The sequence below is a fragment of the Protopterus annectens genome, chromosome 6.part1, assembly GCF_019279795.1.
Source record: "Protopterus annectens isolate FY-2018-M chromosome 6.part1, PAN1.0, whole genome shotgun sequence".
Lineage (NCBI taxonomy): Eukaryota > Metazoa > Chordata > Ceratodontiformes > Protopteridae > Protopterus > Protopterus annectens.
Genome location: NC_056738.1, coordinates 79,507,950 through 79,530,449, shown reverse-complemented (window position 1 = coordinate 79,530,449; position 22,500 = coordinate 79,507,950). Strand labels below are relative to the sequence as shown.

The window sequence follows — 22,500 nt, the reverse complement described above, 5'->3', positions numbered from 1 at the left end:
GCTGTTTCTAACAGTAACTCAGAGTTATAATTATTACAGAAAACAGATAAGCCATTTATTTTTGTGATGTGTTCAGATTTGTTTTTGCTACTTACAGTTCTTTGCAGAGCAGCACTTAACTAGAAAATGACAGTGCCTGATATTTTATTGTTCCATTTTGTTGCCAAGTAGAACAAGATGTGCACCAGGTTTTCACTATATTTTACTAAGTAGTAAACATTTAACTTTCCACTTTAAATTGTAGTGTCACACATCTGGCATTATAACATTATATCAGGTGATAAGCTGACAAGTTTCAGATGTAACATCATGGTGCATGAGAAACACAGAAAGGAACAGACCAAAGTAATGTAACACGATGAGTAGAAAAACAGTAATGTTCATTAAGGACTATGCTGTCCTATGGAAAATATCAGCTTTGGTAGAAACAAGGTAAAATACTGCATTCCTTTGACAAAATGATAAGCGATATCAACTTGATTAACACATTCTGGGGTAAATTCATTTGATTAAAAATTCTTTTCTGTGGAATGAAAATAAATATACAAAACAACTACTGTGGGCCATTGGACATCAGTATTGCTTTCTTACAGTTTTGAACATTCTATAAAAAAACTTTATTCACATTTGATTACTGGGAAAGTCCAACTAGGTAGGAACCTATTTCAGTGGAAGACCGAGGAGAAAAGCTCCAAAGTATTACAAAACATTTTGAGAATAATAATTTTCCAGTCTTTAAAAAGAATACAAATAAAATACAGTTTAAATAATTATACCAAATTAGACATACTGTGAAAATATTGGTTAAGAATAGATAAAAGTTATATGACAATGATTTTATAGTTAGAGAAATTTTAGCCAGTTTATAGAAAAATTAAAGATAACTGGATGGGAAACAGAAAATACACCCCTGGGATTCCACCTCTGTCCATGCTGGAAAGGGGCTTTGGGTGCTGACTTGTCAAAACATGGGCTAAACTCTTGGCTAGGCTTATAAGGGCCTCATGGCCAATAGCCTAGTAACATCCTATGATCCTATATAAGTCAGTACAATACAAAGAGGAAGTGCAATACGAAGTGAAAGAAAAGCAGGCTTATGGTATATTTAGAGAGAAAGCCATGGGAGAAAATTGGTAGAAGTAAAGAAGTGAGTGAAGAATGGAGAGAAAAAAAGGTGTAAGTTATGAATAGGTATTTGCCCACATTCAGAGATATATTTTATCCTGGTATTGAGCAGAACAGATACACCTTTTGGCTAGGAGCTCTTTCAGAATGGTTTTAAATGATGGGAGGAAGGCTATTGACATGATGGATAGAGAAAAAGGAGTTCCAAGCCTTAGCAACATTGTACGAGTACAGACAATGCCCAGGAGATGTGATAGGTTTGTGGGGAGACAGGAAGTGTTTGGTCATTGGATCATAATGACCAACTAGGAACATAGCTGTGTAGAATGTTGTTATTTAGTGTTGGACAACCAGATGGATTCTGGATGATTTATAGATGGCAAGAAATTGTGTATATGTTAGTTGATGGGTAGTTCTAACCAATTTAGGCATTTTAGTGCTATACAGTGATGGACTCTGAATGGGGTATTTGTTACAAATTTAACAGCTTTGTTATAGCATTGTTCAAGATTTGACTTTTGTGATGCTTGAAGGCTAGTAAGGATGAGAGCACCATAAAGAAGTGTGGGGTGGAGATAAGTAGTGGCAAATGTATCTTTAGTTTTGTTGGTGAGAAAGTATTTGGCTTTATAAAGCATCCTTAGTTTTTAATGAGTTAATGAGTTTTTCTTATGCAATTTTGTATACGCAGGTCAAATTTAAGATGGTCGTCTGATATCAATCCCTCATAATTTGCTATAAGAAGTGACTTCCGTGGTTGTATAATCAAGAGAGGGAACTTTACATTTTATATTTTTTTTCATGGGAGAGGGATTTGGGAAAAAAGTAGTGTTTTTTTTTTTTTTTTTAGAGTTGAGCATGGGTTGTGAGTTACAAAGCCACATTTTAGTTGCTGTTAAAGCTTCCTGTGTAATTTATTGGAGGTGTGCCACATTGTCAGATGTGCAAATGAGTGTGGCATCATCTGTGTACTGTATTAGGGAGGCCTGTTGTGTGGATGTGTGAAGGCTGTTGATCAGCATGTTAAAGAGGAGGGGACCAAGGATAGAGCCTTGTGGTACACTGGTGGTGACTGGGATGTATGGAGAGAGGGTGGAGTGCCATTTTACTAACTGATACCTATTGGATAGGTAGCTTTTGAATCATACAAGAGTGGGCAGAGAGACCTAACAAGGATATCCAAAGTAGAAGTTTGCTGTGACAAACTGTGTTTAAGTCTTTAGATAAGTCTAGATATAAGGAGGAGACTAGTTTGCTATTATCTCTAGCTTTATTGATAATATCCATATAGGTTAGAAGTGCAGTGTTAGTACTATGGGAAGGATGGAAGCCATGTTTTGTGGGGGATAGGAGTTCTTCCTGCAGGAGATAGTTTAGCAACTGTTTCTGAATACATTTTTCAAGTATTTATGAGAGGGGGGTAATGTTGCAATAGACCTAAAGTTAGTAATGTCTGTTGAATTTCCTCCTTTGTGCAGAGGAATAATGTGTGACTTTTTCCAGAGAGGGAATGTGGGATCCCTGGACTGACCTATTTATAAGGATTTAGACAGGACAGGCAATAATATTGGCTGCTATTTTAATGTATTTATTTGGAAGGTCATCAGCTGAAGTAGGGCATGGTTTGAGTTTAAGAGTAGTTCTATATAGGATGTGGTCACGAGATTGAAGGTGAAAGTATATGTAATGATATGTGTCTGCTGGGCAGGGTTATGATTAGAATTTGGAGAAATCTTAGTTAGAGATGCTGTACTATCTGTAAAATAAGAGTTGAATTGTATTGCGGTTTTGAGTGATTTGTTATTAGGAGACAGGCTGGGGTTGAATATATGACCGAGATGCAAGATTTCTTTAATGGCTGTCCAGACTTTTTTAGGGTTGTGTTTACTATTATTCTAAAAGTTATTATAGTATACTTTTTTGGCTTCATTAATTTCCCTTTTAGTACAATAGTAAAGCAGTCTGAAGTTTTTAAGATAGTGTGCTGTTTTATTTTTCTGCCATTCATTCCATGCCTTTTTTCTGTCTTACATTAGCATTCTACTCTTTTTGGATAGCTAAACTGCATTATTTGTTTTTAGTCTTGTCCTCCTAGGAGGTGCAAGGCTACTTAGGATATTCAGGAAAGTTGTATTGAAATCATTTACAGCATCATCTAAGGGGAGGATTTTAAGGAAGTTCCAATTAACAGATTATGCCTGACAGTAAGACGCTGTCCTGTTCGATTCTCATCTAAAGCGTCTTCTGTGTGGGAGACATGCATGAATGGGCGTACCTTCATTGAAGGTTGTGCGTCAGAGCTGGCAACTCGGCATGTAAAAATCTACTGCCAATCAATAGCGGAGCAGAGTTCCACTGTGGCAACCCCTAACCAGGAAAAGCCGAAAGACAACAACAAAAAGTGTAGTAATGAACATTTCTATGTTAAACTTTGAAAGGTTATGTGTTGTTTTATAAATATGCTGTTTAAGCAGATGTGTGAAATCTCTGGTTGTATAGATTGGTAGATGATTACAGAGACAGTCAGACATTGTACCTGTGATTGTGTATTTGTTAGGATCTGATACTAGGATCCAGTCTAATAGGGCAGTGTTTTTCAACCTTTTTACACTTGTGGACTGGTGAAAGTAGGAGAATTATTTTGGAGACGTCTAAGGTAGAAATAAAAAACATTATTTATAAGGAACCAATTAAAACAATCGTTGTTTGAGTGCTGTATGCCAAAGGATATGAAGTGTGAAACTTCAGTCTTTTTTATGAGGAACAGACCAAAAATATGGGGCAAAAATCTTGACATTCTGCCAAAATCTGGACAGTTGAGAGGTATGCTACCTACCTACCTGTTACACACACAAACACACACAAACACACACACACACACACACACACACACACACACACACACACACACACACACACACACACACACACACACACACACACCTACCCATAGGTCTTAACCAAAGCAAGACAAATCCCAACTTTATCAGGGACAAATCCAAAAATAATCAGGACACACTTCATATATTAATATTATTAACTTGAAACATTGACAAAATAACAGAACATGAGTGAATATGCTTTTTTCTAAAGTAAAAGAAATCTTTAACTCTAATTATTGTCATTATTTATTAAGTGTAATTTATCACCTTTTCTACAAAAGTCACCACTTTTAGGAGGGATTAAGAGAGACAGAGGTAAAAATTCAATCAAAATCAGGGATGTCTATGAAAATCAGGGACAGTTGAGAAGTATGCATGTATCTACCAGGTTTATATTACATAGTTGAAAGCGCAAAATATCAAATGCTTCTTCATTGATCCCTATTCATCAAATTCTGAATCCGTTGAATGATCTTTTCCATGACGTTTTTCCCATGGTAAGCAACCTGCTGACCACATCAAAAACAGCAAAATTTGAAACCCACCCTAGGTGAGGGGTGCTGCACCCCCACACTCCCCAATTAAATATTCCAGCTCCGAGATCGCATTACAGTGAGGAAAAGGGCAAATCCCCAATGATGGCTACTGGTTACTTATTATGGGAAAAGCTTCATGTAAATGACCGTTCAATGGATTCAGAGTTTGACAAATAGGGATCGATGAAGAAGAATTTGATGTTTTGCACTTTTGACGATGTGATATAGACTCCTACTTACCTAACTCCCTCTTACACACACACCTACCTCCATCCCTCCCTCTTAAACACACACACACACACCTACCTCACTCTCACACACACACACACACACACACACACACACACACACACACACACACACACACACACACACACACACACACACACACCATACCTCTCGACCTCTTAACAAAACCCCAAAAATAGGCACATACTTTAAATACTGCTATCACAAACCTATAAAGTTGCTAGAATAAAAGGTATTGTGTGTTATCATGAATTTTCTGAAGGTTATGAAGTCTGAAACTCAAATGCCTGTCATTATTTAGTGAATTCTGTCCTCACAAATTTGCCACAATAACCCTAAAAAAACACAACTTTTATGAGGAACAGATGAAAATATGAGGCAAAAATCTGGGTAGTTGAGAGACACCTCCCTCTTTTTCACACACACACACACACCCACACACAAAAACATCCCCACCTACCTACGTCTTACATACACACACACACACACACACACACACACCTCTCACTTATCTGTGCATGGTTTACATTTCAAATGTCTTCTGGCATTCAAAGTCCCCAAGTATGTGGACGATGAGAAAATAAACAGCAGGTCGCAGACATAGAAGATGAAAACAGATCACACACACCTGTTATGTCTGTGCAACCAGACACAACAAAAGGTGTTCTTCTTTAATTAAAAAATAAGTCTCTTGGCCAGTGAGCAGCCCCCCACTCCCAGTCAGTGGGAACCCTAGTCTTTCACAGAATGGCAGGAAATTTCTGCCTCACCGGCAGTTGAAAAACACTATAATAGGGAATTTGATGTCTTGCTATAATGTGTGGGGCTATTAATTAATTGTGTGAAACCAAATAAGCTCATGCTAGATGAAGAGGAGATAGAGTTTATGTCCAACCAATTAACTTTCACATCACCTAGTAGTATTATTTCTTGTGGAACTGTTATGGATATCCAATATAGGATATCTTCCAGTATGGCTATATTGTCACCAGGAAGGATGTAAAGAACAGTATAACATGTTTGTTTAATTTCAGGAAAGTTATGACATGCTCTGCTAAATTGAGTTTTGGTATTTTGATATAAGGGGAAATATTAAAGTAATACCACCATCCTTCTTCTTTATAGAGTCATTAAAGATAATATTAGGGTCTATATTAAAAGATCGAATGCTCAGAATGACAAATACATATATATCGACACATTTTAAGTGAACACTCTTGTAAGCGAAAACTGATAAGGTCGAAACTCATATTGTTGAAAAATTTTATTTGGCCAACACCGTTCCCCTAGTGCCGTAGAGAATATGTATTTGAAACACACCAAAAACATAAACACACCCCATATACCTTACATTCATTCTAAATTCTAACCTGAATCAATAAAACTTATTTACAAATAACTCAGTGTATTTTTAACTTAAAAAAATCCACCCTTGTGAACTCTATGTGTGAAATACACAGAGACTGCTTTACACTTTCAACAGTATTTCAACGGCCCGTAAAAACTCGTCTAGACTGTATTCAGCTTTATTGATATTCTCCCAAGACTCCAGGGAAAAACAGTGTTGGATTCATCATTGTGGTATACAATGCATGTGTATCACAGTAAACTCAGTGACTCACTATGTTTTATAACTGTAATACGTGATTACACTTTACGATTGCAGTAAATAAATGTTTTGTAAGCATATATATGCTACAAGTATGGCTTAAATTACATTACTATGTTGTTATGCTAACACTGACTATTACTTGAATTTATTTCTTTTATTTAACTTAGCTGAACATAAGTATGAATAATATAGATGTGCTTAAATCAGCCGTTTGTTTGCGTGTGTTGGCCGACTATGCTTTTTCGAAATAGAGTTTTGACATTTAGAGGTTTTGATCATAAGAATGTTCGCTTAAAACATGTCGACAAACTCGTATTCGACATTTCAGGTATTTGTTCTTATAATATAGACCCTAATATTATATCTAGCAGGTAAAATTTCAGAGTCATTTATGCTGGTTTTAAGCCAAGTTTTAGTTACTGTGAGAATAACAGGTTTATGTTGGGTAATCCAGGCACAAAGTCTTAGAGCAAATAGAAATGTAATAACATAAGACACGTAGCTGCCCTGTGAGGTAGCTGGTGACTGAGTAAAAGAGGAGAGAATAGTGAGGGGGTGTTTAGCAATACATTCTAGTACAATGACAGTCCCACCCTCAGGTCAAATTATAACAGAAAGTAATCAGTTTATAGCCAAGTCAAAGCAATTAGCAGACAGTTATCAGCAGAACAGATTTCCTTTCATTTCCTGAATGCAGAAATTTGTTAGCCAGGTAGATCAAGTAACTGGCATATACAGTGTAATCTATCGGTCTAGTAAAAGGATGGTGGCCAACTTAGTAAGTGGTCCTTAGAGAGCAAGGGCAACTCTTTTGGGTGGGGGGATGTTGAACACTAATTTCCAGCAGAGGCAGGCATGTATTTGACAAATTAAGTTAATAAACAGCAAGGTTCTTCAAGTTAAATTTGCTTACATTTTACAAGGACAAAATTCTCAGTAAAAATGTTTGGGTGTTGGCCATTGTGGTAGAGCTACAGCAGTATCTGGGTTGACTATAGTGACCAGAAGCTCTGAAGGGAAAGAAAAGAGAAAAAGTCTAGTAAACCATCATATTTCCAAAACTGAGGCAATAATGTTAATATTTATTCTAAAAAGGGATGGACTAAGGACAACAGAGAGAATATGGGGAAAGCATGGGAAGAGACAGAAAGTAAAAAGGTTTACAAATATAAGCTGAAAGTAGGTTAATAGGAGATATACCGATAGACAGCCACATTAATACAGTGCATATTACAGAGTTGTGTATAACAAGTTATCATAACATAGCACTAAAATGATAAATATAAAACCATCACTTAGTAACATTCTTGGGATTAACCAGTGTATCAAAACGTGTTAGTTTTATATAAGGTCAAAACACCAGAAACTAGCATTACATACTTATTAAAGGGAACAGGCTCAACATACATAATATGAATAGATATCAAAAGGCTTGTTTTTTTTTTTAACCTGTGATATAAGAAATCATGCTGCAAAATTAAAATGTGAAAATTGTCTACAATTTCCAGAATTGCAAGAGTGACTCTCCAAGGAAGGTGTACTTTTGAGCTCTTCAGTGAATGTTTGGCACCCTCAAGTTTTTCTATTGTTTCATCTAAGTTTCACTGTTTAATGAACAATTTTTTTATTCACAACAGCAAGTGAATCAAATATATATATGGTCCTTTGATGGCTGCAAAAATAATGATAGTAGCCACATGACTGACCTTCTTAAAGCAACAGTAGTAATAAGAGAAACTCTGTTGTAGGTTTGGACGCACCATGACATCTGTGTCACAAAGGACAAACACTGGGATTATGCACTAACTGTAGTACTATTAGTAGCACTGTGGTAATGTCCTTGGAACATATTTACATCAGTTGGATGCAATGTGACTGTAATCTACTTAGAAATATTTCATAGCTCAAGATGCTGCTATCCCTAGCTGGAGGGAAGCTGTCCTATATTTACTTCTCTGCCATACATTTGCAAACTTGGTTGCAATCCATGAATGGCGACATTATGCTATGGATAACAAAAGGATATTTATACATATATATATATATATATACACACATACAGATTCACTTCTAAATCTCGAGATCCCACAATCTCGACTGTCAAAATCCCGAGTCCATAATGTTGAGATAGTGGAATCTCGAAATCATTAAAAAAAAAAAGCTCTCCTGCACCCACAACACACCCTGCAACCTAAATATACTAATTCTGAGATCACTGTACAGTGAGAATGGTAATGTAGATCGCTATACAGTGCGGAATGGGAACATTACCGTTCTCTTCACTGTAGTGGGATCTCTCGGAGTTAGTATATTTAATTTACAGGGGGTGTGGGTGGTGCAAAAACATGTTTTTAAATGCTGTCATCTTTTTTTTTTTTTTTTTTTTTTTTAACTATTTCAAGATTCCATTATCTTGACATTCTAGACTCTGGATTTTGACAGTCAAGATTGTGGGATCTCAAGATTTCGTAGTACACCCATACACGCATACACACATGGAATTATCTACCACTACAAATCAGGGTACAACCTAACAAAACCATCTTCAAAAAACAGCTTATTTACCACCTAAACAACTCCTGGACATGCAATTGCCTAGCACCCGGCTGATATATTCTAACACCTTTCCCCTACTGACTATCCAACTTCTTCTTTAAAACTCCCACAGATGCACTATACTTATTATTACACGTTATTTACCAACTCACTGTTGCCTACTCCCCACAGTCCCATCTATACCCACTAACTCTCCCCTAGACTAAGTTGAAAAGCTTTCCCTTAAAATGTCAATGCACCTCATATGAACTTGTCTGTATTCTCTGCCTTTTTTAGTTTTTCCTTTCTTGTCTTATCTTCAGTACATCTTCCAGATTATTTCTACTAAACATACTGTATGAACAACAATCACGTTACTACCTGCTGTACTTTTAATTGTATGCCTAAATCACAATGCTCATGTAAATATCTTATGTATAGTATGTTAGTAATCGTTTCTGGGGCTTTCCTCCTGGGCCTTCACTTAAAATGGACAGCTCTGTCCAGTCGGACCTCCCCGGTAAACAAATGTAAAATAAAAAATAAATAAATAAATATATACATACAGCCTTTTGCTGCCATTAACCTAGAGAAGCTAGAAGGAACTGCTTCTATGGTGTGCTTGACTGCTACTATGTTTAAGATGGGAAGACTGTTGGACTGTTATGTGTACCTTGTTAACTTCCTGTAAGTAATGGTTTTACTCATTTGAACTGCAGCCTTTAAGCAAAACTAACTGCGGATGCAAACTTGGATGTTCTTTTTTGGTTGCCCCCCCCTCAAGTGCAAAGCCAGAGAGCTGCTACTTTTCTCTTGTTTTTGCAAATATCCCAATAAGAAAGCACATCAAACAAAAAGGCAGTAAACACTAGAAAGTTGGAAGAGACTTTTCAAAAATGAATGAATGCTCACTTATAAACTATTCTGCTGCAGTTATGAATATGGTTATCAGTGAATCTAAGATTTTGGTCTGATGTCCAGAATACAGGCATGAGCTTCATTATATCTTTTTTTCCCTATAGGTATCAAATCATACTGAATTTAAAAATAATTTTTAGGCTGCTAAATCTCAATTTTTGGTTTAAAGATAGGATTAATCTCAGACTTTTGATTTTTTTAATGTAATGAATCTAATTTTGCTGACTGTTCCATCCAACAGTCAAGGCTTTTAAAATGGTTGTAATGAGAGAATTACATTTTAATGCTTTTCAGTTATTCACCAATAAAAATATAATTGATCACATAAAATGTGAAATATCAGTGATACTATTTTTATTAAGGCAGATAAGGGTGGAGATATTGTATGACAAGGAGGTGATGGCATAACTATCTGACATTAACAGTTACCTGCCCGTATACCATGACCCTACTCTATACATTCTGGAATAGATGTGACAATTTCTAGATTACTGGATATAATCACTTGCAATTATGAAATCATTATATAGAGAATTATTGGTATTATTGATAAATGGACAAAATGTCAATACTTCTATATATTACCCAAAATAAAAAGTCAAACTTTAACCCTCTTGGTCATTCCATTGTTGGGGGGAAAGATCATTAATAGAACCACTTTCTGATTATATTGAATTTTGTTTAAAAGCTTTGTTAAATTAAGTCAGACGAAAAGTTACTACAGAATTTATTCAGATGACATCAAAGGTTCAAGACTGGAAGATTGTTTACTGTGCACCCTACACGCCAAGTCATTACAGACCAACATAGCTCACCCATTAGGTCCACAAATAGTTAAATTTTATCTGAAATTACGTGATCTATATAGTTTTCAACTTAATTATTTTATCATACTATTGCTGGAGCTGGTTCTAATAAAAAGTGTCTTGCTATTTTATGAGAGGAACACAGTGTGGGTTCCCTTTTCCCATTTACAAAGACCTATTTATGAAATTCTTGAGCACATACTTCTATATGATACTAGCAGAAATTTCTTTTTGCCATATATGAACATATGGTGATGATTTATGGACGACTGTTAGATTATATTGTGTAGCCCCAAAAATGGTGCTCTATAATTTTTTATCACAATTGAACAGTTCTGGATTTAGTCTACAATTTACTTTAAGGGCAGAGCAGTTTATTATTGACTTTTAAGATGTAAATGTGATGGGCCTTCTGGATGGTGCTATGCGTACTACCTTACATAGGAGCCCATTGTCTAAGAATGCTTTACTGAATGCCACTAGTTGTCACAAGTAATATATGACCAAGGCTATTACTAAATCAGAATTAATGTGTCTTAACACATCTGTTCTTTGGACAAACATTTTACATTCCTATCTGATGACCTTCCTTATACACTGAGATAATAAAATGATCAATTAAATTAGTATATAAAAAGATGGAAGAAATAAAGAGTGGATCTGTTAACCTATCAAAAGAAAACAGAAACACAAGGAAAGGGATATCTTAGATCTGTAGCTATGTATGACAGTAATTCTAATAGTACTAAACAAGCCATTTACAATAACTGAATGATTGATGGATTCCTGCAAAGTGTTCTTCCTGATACACTGAACTTAAGAGAGGAGGGTAATTATCTAGCCCAAATTTTAGGTAGCCATAAAAAAGAGTTAGCAAAGACAGGTCTTTGACCACAGTATACTTGTACTAGGGAACATATAAGTGATATCAGTTGCAAGAAATCCACCAATACTTTGTATAAAAATACTTCAAATCATTCATTTTCACCATTTCATGGGTTTTGATGAATGTTTTATTAAAGGTAATACCAAGTAAATGATACATACTAGTTTAGACTACAGAAAACAAAAATGGAACATCTCAGGAGCATTCTTCATCTTGGCTTAAATAATGCCTTTTCAACATGTTTGTATATATATATATATATATATATATATATATATATATATATATATATATATATTTATTTATTTTATTTTTTTACATATTCCCTATAGCTTATAATATTGGTAAGGGGCAGTACTGCAAAAGTCTTTATAAAACTGAGCCAATTTGCAAAGGTTACCAAAAAGTATACATGAGATATACAATTCAGTTTAACCATTACCAGGTCAGAGACAGTCGTATCATGATGCTATTAGCTTAACAAAGCTCATGCAAACAGCACAGGTTTAACTATCACAGCACAGGTGTAGTGCATGAATATACCAATATGTGTGTGTGGGGGGGCTGTCACACCTTTACAGTCTCCTACACTAATGAGCAAATTCTGCAGTACTGGTGAGTGGGGAACACTAGATGCCTGGGATACTCTAGGTTGCATGCTACAAAGGCACTTAGCAGAAGAAAGATGATGTAGGTCACAGAGAGAACTGGACATCAGGGATACCCTGAATAGTGCACTATAAAGGCACTAAAAAGATTAGAACCCTGCACCAGGGTATTAGTTCAATGCGCCATCACTAAACACCAGGAATACTTGAAAACATTGTAAAGTAAAAGGAGGGGAAGGGCTTCACACCCTACATCCCTGACACAGACAACAGCAGCAGCATTAACTCACTACAGAAGCTGATTGGTTAGTGTAGTAGGCTTGTTTTTTACACATGATCGGCATGAGTCAGTGAACGAAATAAGGCGAGCGTCACAAAGGACAGTGGGAAGAGGTTTCAGTACAAAGCCAGGTGGAATACTGGACAACACCAAAAAGATTATTTAAATTATTACAGGAACTCATTTAAACGTTAGTAAAGCAACAGCTCTAGCATCAATATGCAGTCTAGTAATATTAAGTAGAAAGAAGCCCATATATCTGACATTGTTTATGGATTGTCAGGATCCATGATTTATGAGAGCAGAGATAAAAATGAGAAGAGACATTGAGGATGCTCTTGGACAGATAAGAGATATGTGGTGTATGAGAAAGTGAAAGGGGAATGCCCGTGCCAATGCAAAACAAAGGCCACCACTATGAACTACTAATTCTTAATTTCTTAATCTTCTTCTTCTTTTGGCTTTTTCCTGCTTAGGAGTTGCCACACCAGATCACCTGTCCGCTCATGATTGGCAGTGGAGTTTTTACGGTGTCGAGTTGCCAGCCTAGCACCCAACCTTCCGCAGAAGGTACACACATGTACACACTCACACCTAGGGCCAATTTAGAATGTCCAATCTACCTACAGCATGTCTTTGGGATGTGGGAGGGAAGCGGAGCACCCGGAGGAAACCCACGCCACCACAGGGAGGACATGCAGACTCCACACAGAAGGCACCCCAGCCAAGAAATACCACCATTAAGATGTTTGAACATGCAGAATATCAAACACACAAAATATTAGCTCTCAAACAACTGAGAAAGGAAAACTATTTCCTGTCAGAGTCTTCTCCCTAAAACTCTCTTAACACTAGCCTTACATTTGTCTGAATAGTGGCAGTGTTATGGGAAGGTTTTCTAAGGTAAGGAGTAGGGTTAGGGGTGTTACTGGAAGTTTTTTTAAGGTAAGGATTAGGGTTAGGTGTGTTACAGAACTTTTTTTAAGGTAAGAAGTAGGGTTAGGGGTGTTACAGGAAGTTTTTTTAAGGTAAGGAGTAGAGTTAGGGGTGTTAAGGGAAGTATTTTAAGGTAAGGTATAGGGTTAGGGGTGTTACGGGAAGTTTTTTTTAAGGTAGGCGTAGCGTTAGAGGTGTTACGGGAAGTATTTTAAGGTAAGGAATGGGGTTGGTGTTACGGGAAGTTTTTTTTAAGGTAGGAGTGGGGTTAGGGGTGTTACAGGATTTTTTTTAAGGTAGGAGTAGGGTTAGAGGTGTTATGGGAAGTTTTTTTTAAGGTAGGAGTAGGGTTAGGGGTGTTACAGGAAGTTTTTTAAGGTAAGGAGTAGGGTTAGGGGTAGAGGAAAGGGGATAGTTAGGGCCAGCACCTATTACTAAGGTGGGCAGCAGCAGGGTGCCACACAATAACAGCATTACATTTATCCCTTTAAAAAAGCTTCTTTCTTTCCTTTTCCCTATGCACCCTCCATAACCTCTGCTACTTATATATACTAACACTGAGAATGCACAACAGTGAGGAAAGGGACAATTCCCATATTTACAGCACTGCTAGCATTGTATGAGCAAAAGTGAATATTTCTGTGTGAAATGAAAAGGAATATTCATGTCTCCTTTAAGTATTATACAGTTTTATTATTACAAGTTTCACAGACCATGCACAGTCTGTTATGGCTATGAATGATCTCAAGCATAAATCAAGTTATTCTGAGTTTAATGAATTCATTCAGTAAAATATATATACATAGATATATATATATATATATATATATATATATATGTGTGTGTGTGTGTATGTATATATATATATATATATATATATATATATATATATATATATATATATATATATATATATGGGTCTACTTCATTTCACTGAAAACACATTTCACTGACACTTATTTAGTTGAAAGCTCATTTCACTGAAAATCAATTGCCTGAGCCCAGTTCACTGAAAGCTCACTTCACTGAAAACTCATTTGACTGAAACTCATTTTGTTGAAGGGTATATAACCTGTTCCCCACTGCAGTGCGATCCTAGGGCATTACAGATGGGCTACAGTGTAATAAAACCTTAAAGTCCATGTTGAGGAAAGCTACATTAGATGATGTGAAAAAAATGGGACCAGCTAATTTTCCATTCTTTTTGCTATAAGTGAAGTACCTCCCAAGCCTCATCTAGGTTCTCCCCATTCAGATTGCTATATGGCAGACACCCCCAAAGCTTGAAACATAGTTAGTGGAAAACACTTCCTTTAAAAGTGTAAGAGAACACTTTCATGATCTGCAGGAGAGGTTAAACACTGTAATGCTGATAGTAAAGAAGCATGTGGAAAGACCACAATAAACACAACACATGGCATATAATAGAAATGTTCATCTCATAGATTTCAATACAGGCGACAAAGTACTTGTCTTTGTGCCCAGTGCAAAGAAATATTTCTTGGCAAAATCCAAGGTCCTCTTGCATTGACAGAGAAGAAAAGTGAAAACAAATATATAATGTGAGATGAAAAAGGAAATCAGAGCAGACACACTACAGTAATGTTTTAAAAACTTGGAAAGAAACTGAAATTTTGATAGCGAATATGTTCACAGAAGATGTCAAAGCCTGTACAATGTGCCCTGAATTCAGAACTGGTTGGTATCTGAGAAACAAGAAGTTAAAGAATTAGCTCTTAGAAACTGTAACATATTCTCAGGGTTACTTGGCAAAATTTAATACAGCACAATACTTAAACTGTCTGGTGAGAAAGTAAATGTGAAACCACATCAGGGTTCCAGTGCCAAACACTTAAGGGTGATGAACAGAAAATGCTCAAACTAGAAAAGTGACAAAAGTCTGAGAAAGAGTTGAATAAACTTATTGTGCTGGTTCCCAGGCCCGATGGGTCTAGTATGTTTTGTAATGACTTAAGAAAACTAAATGTATTTTCACTTTTGATTCCTACCATTTGCCTCGAGTGGAGAAATGAGTAGAAAGGTTAGGTAGAGTAAGATGTCAGTCAACGTCAGACTGAACAAGATGTCGGAAAATCCAATTAGCCCCTAAAGCCAAGAAGTAGATAACATTTTCTATGCCTAATGGCCTCTTCCACTGTAGTGTTATGGCATTTGGGCTTCATGGAACACAAGTGACTTGTGTTCCATGAAGCCCAAATGGCATAACACTACAGTAGAAGAGGCCATTAGGTAGTGTTATGCCATTTGGGCTTCATGGAACACGTGACTTTCCTGAGGCTAATGGACTAGACTAGGCTAGATTCTCAAGATTTCTATGCAGAATACAAACATTTCAAGTAAGGCACCTGAGTGGAAAAAGTAACTGCAGAAATCAGAAAGAGAATTTTAATCTCAGGAGTGAAGTCTGTTGATTGCTTAATTCTAGGGAGCCTGCAAAATTAGTATACTGATATAAAGAAATAACACCTGTTGTTGCCATTAACCTGGAGAGACTGGAAAGACCTGTTTCTAGACTGTGCTTGGATGCCACTGTCTGTAAGTTGGAAAGACTGTTACACTGTTACTTTGTGTAACTTGCATCAGAGATCGTTCCTTCACTGTTCACTACTCTCCCAGAGTAGTATGGTTTAGCAATATCCCTCCTGTGTTGGAGGACCTCATCACAGGCAGTCTCAACCTCCATATCATGGTAGCGTCTACATTTAAAGTCCCTTTTAAGGTTCTTAAATGATTCATACATAATTCCATCACTTAAATGTGCATATCTATAGAACTGTCCTTTTAGCATATTAGTGTGTATATGTTTTGGATGGTTTACTATCATAATTCTGACGCTTATGTTGTCGACACCACTACAGCGAATGGCAAGGGTCGAATGGTGAGAATGTCAAACCCAACATTGTCAAAGTACAAATCTCACCCTTATCTCGACCCATGTTAAAGCCTGTTTGGAGGTCGAATTTGAGATATACTTTTGGCAATGTTGGAATTCGACAATGTCACTTTCGCACTTAGGAATCGGAGATACCAGCTTTCGACAGAATGCACTTCGGAGTTATAATAGTAAACCATTTTGGATGCATGCTTTTGTGATGTAAAACTTTATTCTTACTACACTCTTTCTTATATAATTTGGTAGTTGTCCAATTTTCAGTAATCATTACATGCACATTCAAGAAATCAATAGATGGAGAAGAGGAGGTTAGAGTAAATCTCAGAAAAATAGTTGTAGAATGTAAATACTCAACAAATTTGTGTAAAGATTTATGATGCAAGAGGCTCTGACCTAAGAATGTGCATGACTTATTCTACAGACGTTCGAACTATCTGCAATATTATTAGGAAAAACTGGCAACTACTAGTATCTCATGATAGGTATAGGTCAGTACTTGGTAGTGACCCACACTTTGCTATAAGAACAAAAGATCATTAAAACAGTTGCTGTGTTATAAACCTACTAATAAGAAGGTTTCTGTTTCTGATAGATGTGGAACATTTCTATGTAGAGACTGCAACATGGAGGAATACATTCATAGCAGTGATTCTTATGTATATCCACTAAGTAAGAAGAGCTATAGAAGTCAAAACCTAGTGTATTTGTCATTCTGTGTGAAATGTGACTCCTACTATGTAGATAAGATGGACAGATGTTTGAAAGACAGAACTAGAGAACATTTAAATGACATGAAGGAAGAATGATGTTCTTAATGCACTGTATAAACATGTTTTTGAGAATGACACTAGTTATACTTTTAAGTTTTTAGTTTTGGAGTTACTTGTACCTAACAAATGAAGAAGTGATCTAAGGAATAAAACTTAATGTAAATAGATGAAGTGGATTTTAGAATTACATGCAGATGGTAGGATGGGACTCAGTGGAACTGTCCCTTTAAGACCAATTCTTAGGTAGCATGACTTGGTGAGTTAACTGTGTTTAAAAGATGGTTTGTTTGTAACAGTTTTAGATCTGATGAAGCGCCTGTTTAGAAAGGTGCAAACGCACTTAGCTGTGTTTTAGCTTTGCTTTTATGGTTTTAGTTTCTTTCTTTGAATAAAACCCAGAATTTTATACAGAAACTGCCACGGTTGACTGGTTGGATTTACCTTTGTTTTCCCTTTTTGTATTTGACCAGTCTTAATCTAAGTCTACAATGTTTTTCTCTACATTATGGAGATAGTAGAAACATTTGTAGAAACAATGTATAAAGAGGAAGAAGCTAAAAGGGGAAGGAGGAGAGTAAAGAAAAAAAGTGGATATTGAAAAATGTAAATCAGAATCAAGAAATGAATTGGAAGAACTGGAAGATATTATAAAAGGAGGGAAGGAAAAATCAGCACCATGCTTAGATGGGTTAAGTTATGAATATTATGAGGGTATGAATGTAAAGGAAAAAAAAATGTCTGAAAATACTGAATGAATGGTTAGACATAAAGGGGCAAAAGATGAAAAGATATGTGCTGGGATGATTAAACTTACATGGAAGAAAGATGGCAAAAATATTAAGAACTAGAGGAAGAGGCCCGAGTACACCAGGTCCTCAACCCAACTCACAAGCAAATACCCATGCTGAGTTTTGGCAATATTAGTCAATGTGCCCAAATCACCTAGACCCATGTTTTACATCACTGAATGCTAGCATTGACACAGTGTGCAGTCTGTGACCAGTGTTCTCCTAGCTAAAGGATGCTGTGCACCACAGTTGATGCCTAAAGTGGTTTGACTCTTCCCTCATTAGGCATGGTCTAGAGTCTGTATTGCTGCCCACACAGATACAGATACTAGCATTTTTGAATAAAAATAAATGAGTAACAGACTCTACCTGTGAAGAGAAGCTTATTCCAGAAGGTATTGTATAATGTTTCTGTTACTTCCATATTATTCGTATATAATTTTATTACTTGCTAATTCTTGTTAACACGGTGTTTATGTTACAGACTTTCAAAGAGTTAAAAAAATGAATATTGCCTTGTACACCAAGCAGAGGTTACCTCTAAGTAAGCTATAAACAAGAGTCTATATCACATAGTCGAAGTCTTATAACTTTGAACACATAATGTTTGAACCATAATGTTCGAAGTTACAAAACTTCGACTATGGATAAAAAAAAAAAACAACAGAAAACAAAAATAAACTGCTTTAAGCAGGTGGGCAGGCCCCCCTGAAGCCCCCACACCCCCTGCTACTTAAACATACCAACTACGAGATTGCATCCCATTGAACAAAATGGAAACCTCCGCTTATGGAGATTTCCATTCAAACGCTCAAACCTTTACAAATTCTAACTTATGGTCACGACCATATGAGGTTCAAACTTGTAAAAGTTCGACTACATGATAGGAACCCTATACACAAAGTATAATGAAAATTCCTGAAAACTTTCTGAATGGTTCAAGTTTCCAGTCCTATGATTTGGCTTATGAGATAGTATACCTTTTCAGAATGATTCAGGTGGATTGTTCAAAGATTAAGAAATCAGCCTTGTATTCAATAATAGGTCAAATTGGTGAAGTATACAGTACTTCTGTGATCTCTTTATAGTGATTAGATATGCCTTTTAGCGTTAGGTGGGTTAAAAAAAACATAATATACCAATTGGTTTAGATACACATTGATCAAAATTTAAACTATTGTCTGTCTTCATTTCTAGACAAGTAATGAGGGTACCATTTCTTATGACATGATCATTTATTTTGCAGTCGTAAGTTTTTTTTCCTTTTTTGCCAAGTCTCATGCTACTACATTTACTGACATTAATGGTCCTATAAAAGGTCATTACTGTTGGACAAGCTAAATATTTTTGTTAATCATTTTGAAGAACTGTGGTATCATTTATTGAAGCACTTATGTCACCAATTTAGCAGTCACTTGGATATTTTCTTACCCAGAGCCCACTTCCTACTTTTACAGCCAAGTTCAAAAATAAATGGTCTCAGTACAAAGCCCAGTGAGACATTGCTTGCAAGTCTCATTGAGTAAAGACAGGTAGCCCTGACCTGAGACATTGAGTCCTGTTGGGTAACCACTGCTTTACCTATTGAGTTATGTATGGATTGACATTTAACGCTTTTAATTTATCATTTAATGTCTTAAGTCGAATAGTGCCAAATGCTTTAGCAATGTCACGATAAGCAATATGTACCCTTCCTCAAGCACTGCTAACTCCTTAAATGATGCCATAACATTCAAAAGGTAAGATTTCTTCTTAACAACCCATATTATTTCATATCTAACATGAGCAGCTTCTCTGTGTTATTACCAGCTTTCTCCATGATTTTACATAAAATATTGTTCCACCTGCTAGGTATAACATTATTTGGGTCTACACACATGCCCCCCAAGTGTTGACCATGTATATAACAGTTCCACAGAGACAAACTGATTGGTCACCGTTACTTTTCCTGTCATGGAATGTCAAAGGCTCTCTATGCATTATAAAGCTGAAGCAGTAGTTGAATGGTTTGGAGAGGAGATATTTTATTATCTACTTACAAGAAACCAAACTGAACCAAAGCATGAGAGCTTGTTAACCAAGATATGGAAATCTGCCAAGTGTGACACTGCTATTTTAATATGCAGCTATCTAAATGGGATTGTGGAGGACTGCTATAAGGATAGCATAGGTAGATGGAGTAGGCTGACATTTTGGCAAGACAGGAATATCGTATGGCTAATAAACCTTTATGGTCCAAATAATGATGAGTGACAAGCATGGAGGAATTAAAATTAGCATATTAAACATAATGCTAATATCTTGATTTTAATATAGTCTTTGACCCCACATTGGACAGAAAGCTGGCAGAAATATCCTGAACACCTAGGACTGTGATGATGTTAAATACAATCAGCATAGAATGGAATCTATTACATAGATGGATGGTGACAGATCTGACTATATGGAGTTTAAATACTTTAACTATATAGGTGTATAGCCAGCAGGATATTCATGCTTTGGATTTCATAACAATTGATTCCACAGATGGATCATGCAGATATTGTGTCTACTACTCTCTCGCAACTAATATGATACTAGTGTCCTTGACATTAACATCAACCAGGGCACCCACATTTCAGTGGAGAATGGATCCCTTACAGCTTCATGATAAAAGGCACCTGGACAATACTACAAGTTGGATTAATTCCTTTTGGGGTAAACACCCAGGGGTGTGTATCTCCCATGATAAGAGATGGACAGCTTTTAAAAAGGGACTACAACACTACTATCAAAAACTTGTTAGAGCAGACAAATTGGCTAAATAGTTCAGTTTAAATAGTATATAAAATAATTAAAGTGAGTGAACATTTAAAATAAGCAGATATCAGGACAACTTAGCATTCCACATATTAATGACACTGAAAAAGGAATGTAAAGCTTTACTGATAAGCCATATTTGATTCAAGTGGGAACATTACAGATTAGGTTATTGGGCTAAGGGAATTACAGCACCCAAAAGCATGCCAGGAAATGCCAAGAAAGGGTGAAGGAACTGAGTATTCAACATATGTGAACTCCTGGGGAATATTACAAAAGATCTACTAGAAACGAATAAGTTATAGTTTACTGAGTTGCAGCAGTTCCTTTAACTCTCAGCAAAAATAGAAGCAGCTTAGATTTTAGTAAATTGGGTCATTAACTTTGAACTCCATTTCACTAGCAGTAAAAAGTTAGCTTCCTGAATCTACTGATTAGAATGAAATTAGAAGAGACATTCACTGTCTAGCTATGGACAAGGCGAAGGGACTATAGGGGTTAAAAGCTGATTTCTACAAGTTGCACCAAGTGGACTTGCTTCACCCACTCATTAATTAATTTATTTATTTATAGAAACTGAGACACTGGGAATATTCAATGGCAACATTTTATAAGCTAAAGTTATTCCATTACTTAAGCTCTGATGGAATAAGTTACTAACAACTAATTACAGACCTATATTGTTGCTGAAAATAGACATGAGAATCCAAGCAAAATTCAAGCACATTGATTGGAAAAGCTAATGACAGATTTTATACCCTCTAATCAGCAAGGTTTTATTAAAAGTACAATGGGTGGACTAGAGCTGGTCAAGTTGTGGTTAAATTTAAAAACGTGCTCAAAGGTAGGTAAAGTTAGCAATAGCAACTGAGATAGATTTTCATAAGGCTTTTGACTCAGTAAATTGGAATTTTATATGGGGAGATCCAGTTGCAATTATCCCTGCTTTCCAGAGTAATTTATTAGAAAATGTATGTTGCTTTACTCTAACCCAGTTACCAGAGGGGTTACTAATGGTCATCTCTAAGAGCCAGTACTACTGCATAAAGGTACCTGACAAAACACCTTCTCCCACCATATTTGTTTATTTTAGCAATAAATTAATTAGAACTAGAATCTGCAAATATTGTTTCTAAGTACAAACTATGTATTTTAGAAAATAAATACACACTGATATAATGGTCTGAGAAAAAACTGTGGAATTTGGTTAGATAATCCAGAATATACACTTATCCCTGCCCTGGAACAAATCAATTTTCTAAAAGGTCAGGTCTGAAAGTTAATGATGCCAAGTCTGTTCTGTTCCCATTACATCTTACATGCATTTTGAAATGGATAGATGGCAGCAATGCCCACTGAAAGTTGTACAACAATCTGTGTTCATGGAAATTAATTTGGCACCTGATATGGGAAAGATAACAGGCCTGGTTGACGAGTGGATGGGAAACAGAAAATTTACCCCAGGGATCACTGTAGTGGCTCTGATGGCTCTGCTGGACTGAGGCACAGGGAACTAATCTAAGGGGGTGGTGAAAGCCAACACATTCTGGCTAGGCTTATAGATGCTCTCGGGCAGATAGCCTAGTACTTACCTATGAACCTATGAATATTAAACAATACCCCTCAACAAATTAGCTGTTGGAAACACTAATGTCTTCCCTTTCTGTCAAGGCTATGGGTGGTTAAAATGTTTTTCCTTCCAAAACTCTTTTTGGTGATGAGATACCTCCCAGATGTAAAATGGTCTCAGGTTGTAATGACTATGCAAAAGTAATGTTTTTATTATTTTCAACAAGGAAGAAAACTAGTGTGTCTAGGAATAAAATGTACAAGACACTCCATTAAGGAGGATGTGG

The 22,500-nt window shown here is 36.2% G+C and overlaps 1 protein-coding gene across 1 annotated transcript in view; it reads right to left on the bottom strand.

Annotated features, from left to right (window-relative positions):
- The window catches only part of MYO3B (myosin IIIB), a 2,630,788-nt gene that overhangs the window by 919,911 nt on the left and 1,688,377 nt on the right, over nucleotides 1-22,500 (bottom strand). The gene's annotated exons all lie outside the window — the stretch shown is intronic.